We start from the raw sequence: 6,954 nt of genomic DNA, 5'->3' as shown, positions 1-6,954 counted from the left end.
GAATAATGAAGAGTCGGCACACCCAAGATGAATAATGAAGAGTCGGCACACCCAAGATGAATATTGAAGAGTCAGCCCACCCAAGATGAATAATGAAGAGTCAGCCAACCCAAGATGAATAATGAAGAGTCAGCCCACCCAAGATGAATAATGAAGAGTCAGCCCACCCAAGATGAATAATGAAGAGTCGGCACACCCAAGATGAATAATGAAGAGTCAGCCCACCCAAGATGAATAATGAAGAGTTGGCCCACCCAAGATGAATAATGAAGAATTGGCCCACCCAAGATGAATAATGAAGAGTCGGCACACCCAAGATGAATAATGAAGAGTCGGCCCACCCAAGATGAATAATGAAGAGTCGGCCCACCCAAGATGAATAATGAAGAGTCTGCACACCCAAGATGAATAATGAAGAGTCGGCACACCCAAGATGAATAATGAAGAGTCGGCACACCCAAGATGAATAATGAAGAGTCGGCCCACCCAAGATGAATAATGAAGAGTCGGCACACCCAAGATGAATAATGAAGAGTCGGCCCACCCAAGATGAATAATGAAGAGTTGGCCCACCCAAGATGAATAATGAAGAGTTGGCCCACCCAAGATGAATAATGAAGAGTCGGCACACCCAAGATGAATATTGAAGAGTCAGCCCACCCAAGATGAATAATGAAGAGTCAGCCAACCCAAGATGAATAATGAAGAGTCAGCCCACCCAAGATGAATAATGAAGAGTCAGTCCACCCAATAATCAGTGCACTCAAGATGAATATTGAAGAATCAACCCACTAGAGAATCAGTTCACCCAAGATGTATTTTAAAGAGTTGGCCCACCCAAGAGTCAGTCCACTCAACATGAATATTGAAGAGTCAGTCCACCCAAAAGTCAGTCCACTCAAGATGAATATTGAAAAGTCGGCCCACCCAAGAATCAGTCCACCCAAGATGACAATTGAAGAGTCAGCCCACCCAAGAATCAGTCCACCCAAGATGACAATTGAAGAGTCAGCCCACCGAAAATGAATATTAAAGAGTTAGTCCACCCAAGATGTATTTTGAAGAGTTGGTCCACCCAAGATGAATAATGAAGAATCAGCCAACCCAAGAATCAGTCCACTCAAGATGAATATTGAAGAGTTGTTTCACCCAAGAGTCAGTCCACTCAACATGAGTATTGAAGAGTCGGTCCACCCAAAAGTCAGTCCACCCAAGAGTCAGTCCATTTAAGATGAATATTGAAGAGTCAGCCCACCCAAGATGAATACTGAAGAATCAGCCCATCCTAGATGAATACTGAAGAATCAGCCCACTAAAGAATCAGTCCACCCAAGATGTATATTGAAAAGTTGGCCCACCCAAGATGTATATTGAAGAGTCAGTCCACACAAGATGTATATTGAAGAGTCAGCCCACCCAAGAATCAGTCCACCCAAGATGAATATGGAGTAGTCAGTAAACCCAAGATGGATATTGAAGAGTTGGCCCACCCAAGAGTCAGTCCACCCAAGATGTATATTGAAGAGTTGGCCCATCCAAGAATCAGTCAACCCAAGAGGGATATGGAGTAGTTAGTCAACCCAAGATGGATATTGAAGAGTTGGCCCACCCAAGATTCAGTCCACCCAAGATGTATATTGAAGAGTTGACCCACCCAAGAGTCAGTCAACCCAAGATGGATATTGAAGAGTTGGCCCACCCAGAATGTATGTTTTAGTGATTGTTGGATGCTGGCTCTTGGAACTGGTAGTGAAGCCTCTGCTGAGTTCCCGGATCTTCATATCTGCCCTTGGGGAAGGAGGTGGGTGTCTGTCTCTTGGATTTTTAAAGCCCAACTTTATAGAGGTTCTCTCCCTTCTTTAAAGAAGCGTCCCAACACAGTACTCACCTTCTCCAAAATTCAGCACTGCATAACTTATCCTCCTCCAGTCCTGGCTGCTGCTCCTTTTCTGAGTTGCATGATGACCAGAATCATTCAACCTACTTCTGGTGAACTAAGGGTGTCAAAGACTCACCCCCTTGGGAAGCATCATCCAGTCACCATGGATTTATGGAGGTGAATGATGCAGAGAACAAGTGTATGCCATTACATGTCACCATCCTCTGCATCATTAAAGACCACCCACTGGCCACGAAAACAGGCTTAACTCTATAGAGGTTTAGTTAAAAAATCTCCATTTAAAAAAAAAGGATACTTACCTTCTCCATGCTGCTAGTCCTGGTTGCTACTTCTCTTCTGGGTTGCATGATGCCCAGCATCATTCAACCCACCTTTGGTGAGCCCAGGGTATCAAAGACTCACCCCCTTGGGGAACATCATGAAGCCATCAAGGACTCATAGGCAAATGATGCAGAGAACAGAACCCATGTCATTACATGACACCATCCTCTGCATCAATAAAGACCACTGATTGTTGCCACAGGAAGAAGAGGACCTTCAGAAGTCACAGACAGCTCCATAAAAGGTAAGTGGAGGGGTTCATGATGGACGGCTGTTCTGGGGGAGGGGGGGGGAGGCGGTCTGCTCAACCTGAAGTTGGACTGTAATTGTAATTTGGAACAGCGAGAGGGAACAAGAAAGAGCCAGGATCTATGGGGTGGCAAGGAAACCTTGCTAGTCCTCAAAGAGTTTTAAGAAGCCCTAGGATTAAGTCCACCTACCTTCAAAACATCACTCAGACTTTTCTCCTCCCTCAGACCGAATTTTCAGTGGAGACAAGAAGTCAAAATGTGATGCTTGAAATTGAGATCAGTGCGATGTGCAGTCACACAAGTCAAAGGTTCCTTAGCAGGAAACGTTACATTTGTGGCCATGTATTCCACATGTGGGATGAGGTTGCCATTCTGCCACTTGGGCTCCTCTAGTGGTAGGGACCAGTGCGGAGGGTAGCTTAGTGTTTAGTCGAGATTCTAGTTTAGGGTGAAGGTAGGGATAGGCTAAGGTTTGGTTTCTCTTAGGGCTCAGGTTAAGAGTTCAGGTATGGTGGAGATAAGTGGCAGCTTTAGGACTTTCCTGCTCCGGTCTCCTGTCACAGAGAACCAATGTACCCTCCCTGATGGGGGGGGGGGGTGGTCAGTAAACTTTGGTGTGTATCTAAAAGATTGAATTGTCTGAAGACCCGATGATAAATTAGACTTTTGCGGGTGATGGTTATAGTTTCCTTTTTCTTTGGCTCTGCAAATAACACCTGATATGGCGTGAAGAAGACCTCTTCCAGGAGGCCACACATTTCGGAAAGATAGGTCCTGTGCACCTGTATGGTTCAGCTTCATGAACGTACTACAGAGTGCTATAGTATGGATGAATGAGGAATACATGACATCATCGGAGGGAAGATTAGGAGCTAAATGTCCGATGTGACCCCATGGCTCCACTGGGGCGGACCAAGGTCAGTACTGCCCATTGACCCATATATCACAGGGACACATTTATTGTATCTGATGGGGTGATGGTGTCACTAATGGTCGGGTTTATGCCATGGTGTCCATCTTGGAACAAGTGGAGGGATTTATTGCCTTAGGTTACTGAACATTTGCACTGTGCCCGGAGATAAACCCCCGCTGCAGGCTCGCTCCTCCCCGGGGAACATGCAGTGCTGAGCCGAAGAGTAATATTCCCCAAAACACAATATCATTCAGTAAATCCCTGATACAAGAATAATTGAGGCAGTACCTGATTACTCAGAATCGCCACATCTCCTAGAAACAGCATGCATTAATCTGTGATTATTAATATCATCATTATTATTATTGCTTTACGTTAAGTATAGGATTCCTTGCAGGAATATATTGCAACTAAGCTCTAACATTTGGCAGAAACCCCCCAAAAACCCTACAAAATTGGCATAGATTCAAAACTCTGGCATGCAAAACCCCACAAAATAATGTGACATGGATCGAAAATCCCCAAATCCATGTTCAGTCCCTAAGTTTGTTTATTTTTTTTTGTCAAGTCATTTCTGTTTTTTTTACCATGTGACCATTTCATTTTTTGCCTAAATTTAAAAATGTTCTGAACAAAAAAGTGACTTATGCTTTGGCATAGTTATAGAATACTGGGGAAGTCCATTAAATTTAACCCAGACCTACAACTGGTCAACGCCTGAGGCCACCATCCACCATCCACCTAGAGTGTTGGACAGCCACCGACCTTTCATATCCAATAGTGGTTAGCCCCTAGGGCCACCACTGACCTAGAGCATTGGACAGTGATTTGCCTTCAACACAGGCCAACTCCTGAGCTTACCATCTACCTATAGTACTGGTCAGTCACTGACCTTTCACATTCAACACTGGTCATCCCCTGAGACCACCACCCACCTACAGTACTGGTCAGCCACTGGCATTTCATATCCAATACTGGCTAGCCCCTAAGGCCACCATCCAACTAGAGTGTTTCTCAGCCACTGACCTTCAATACAGGTCAACCCCTGAGGTTACCATCTACCTACAGTACTGGTCAGTCACTGACCTTTCACATCCAACACTGGTCATTCCCTAAGACCACCCCCCATCTACAGTACTGGTCAGTGACTGACCTTTCACATCTAATACTGGTCAGCCCCTAAGACCACCACCCCCCTACAGTATTGGTCAACCACTGTCTGTCAACACAGGCCAACTCCTGAGGTTACCATCTACCTATAGTACTGGTCAGTCACTGACCTTTCACATTCAACACTGGTCATCCCCTGAGACCACCACCCACCTACAGTACTGGTCAGCCACTGGCATTTCATATCCAATACTGGCTAGCCCCTAAGGCCACCATCCAACTAGAGTGTTTCTCAGCCACTGACCTTCAATACAGGTCAACCCCTGAGGTTACCATCTACCTACAGTACTGGTCAGTCACTGACCTTTCACATCCAACACTGGTCATTCCCTAAGACCACCCCCCATCTACAGTACTGGTCAGTGACTGACCTTTCACATCTAATACTGGTCAGCCCCTAAGACCACCACCCCCCTACAGTATTGGTCAACCACTGTCTGTCAACACAGGCCAACTCCTGAGGTTACCATCTACCTATAGTACTGGTCAGTCACTGACCTTTCACATTCAACACTGGTCATCCCCTGAGACCACCACCCACCTACAGTACTGGTCAGCCACTGGCATTTCATATCAAATACTGGCTAGCCCCTAAGACCACCATCCAACTAGAGTGTTGGTCAGCCACTGACCTTCATCACAGACCAACTCCTGAGGTTACCATCTACCTACATACTGGCCAGTCACTGACCTTTCACATCCAACACTGGTCATTCCCTGAGACCACCCCCCACCTACAGTACTGGCCAGTCACTGACCTTTCACATCTAATTCTGGTCAGCCCCTAAGGCCAACACCCACCGACAGTATTGGTCAACCACTGTCCGTCAACAACTCCTGAGGTTACCATCTACTTATAGTACTGGTCAGTCACTGACATTTCATGTCTAATACTGGCTAGCCCCTAAGGCCACCATCCAACTAGAGTGTTTCTCAGCCACTGACCTTCAATACAGGTCAACTCCTGAGGTTACCATCTACCTACAGTACTGGTCAGTCACTGACCTTTCACATCCAACACTGGTCATCCCCTGAGACCACCCCCCACCTACAGTACTGGCCAGTCACTGACCTTTCACATCTAATACTGGTCAATCCCTAAGGCCACCACCCACCTACAGTATTGGTCAACCACTGTCCGTCAACAACTCCTGAGGTTACCATCTACTTATAGTACTGGTCAGTCACTGACATTTCATGTCTAATAGTGGCTAGTCCCTAAGGCCACCATCCAGCTAGAGTGTTGGTCAGCCACTGACCTTCAACACAGGCCAACTCCTGAGGTTACCATGTACCTGTAGTACTGGTCATTCACTGGCCTTTCACGTCCAATACTGTTCAGCCCCTAAGACCACCACCCACCTACAGTATTGGTCAGTGACTTACCTTCTACACAGGTCAACTCCTGAGGTTATCATCTACCTACCGTATTGGTCAGTCACTGGACTTTCACGTCCAATATTGATCAGCGACTAAGGCCACCGCCAACCTACAGTATTGGACAGCCAGTGACTGTCAACACAGGCCAACCTTTGAGGTTACCATCTACCTACAGTACTGGTTAGTCACTGACCTTTCACATCCAATATAGGTCAACTCCTTTAAATTATGACCCATCTAGAATATTGATTAGTTGCTCACCTCCAGGTCTCCCACACTGGTTAACCTCAGTGGTCACATTCATCTACAGTACTTGTCAATCACTTACTCTACACAGCCAGTACTTGTCAGCCCCTGAGGACACCCTATCTATAATATTAGTAGGTCACTGACCCCCAAACTTCAAATACTGCTCAACCCCTGAAGTCACCCTCTACCCAGAGCACTGGTCAGCCATTGACTTTCTACTCAGGTCAACCTCTGAGGTTACCACCTACCTACAGCACTGGTCGGTTGTTGATGTTTCACATCCAATACCGATTAGCCTCTAAGACCACCATCCACCTAGAGTATGGACCTCATGCGTAGGTCAATTCCTGATGTTACCATCCTCTTAAAGTAATGTCCAGTAACTGACCTGTCACTTCCAATACTTGCTAACCCCTAGGACCTCCACCCACCTAGACTACTGGACAGTCACTGATTACAAGAACTCCTATACAGGTTGACCCCTGAGGTCACCACCTATCTAGAATATTGATCAGTTGCTGACCTCCATGCTTTAACTCCAATAGTCACAGTCACCTACAGTACTGTAATTGACCTCTACACATTCAATACCCACCAGCCCCTGATGACACCCTCTTTGCAGAATATTGGTAAGTCACTGACCTCCAGATGTCAAATACTGGTCCACCCTAAAGCTCACCATCCACCTAGAATATTGATCAATCACTGACTTCCATACCTCCACTTCCGGTCAGATTCTATATTTAAATTTGGTTAGTCACTGCCCAAAA

Source organism: Staurois parvus, unplaced genomic scaffold (assembly GCF_062004578.1).
Source record: "Staurois parvus isolate SC_StPar_1 unplaced genomic scaffold, SC_StPar_1.0 ptg001323l, whole genome shotgun sequence".
Lineage (NCBI taxonomy): Eukaryota > Metazoa > Chordata > Amphibia > Anura > Ranidae > Staurois > Staurois parvus.
The sequence above is the reverse complement of the archived record's forward strand: the minus strand, read 5'-3'. Positions refer to the sequence as shown.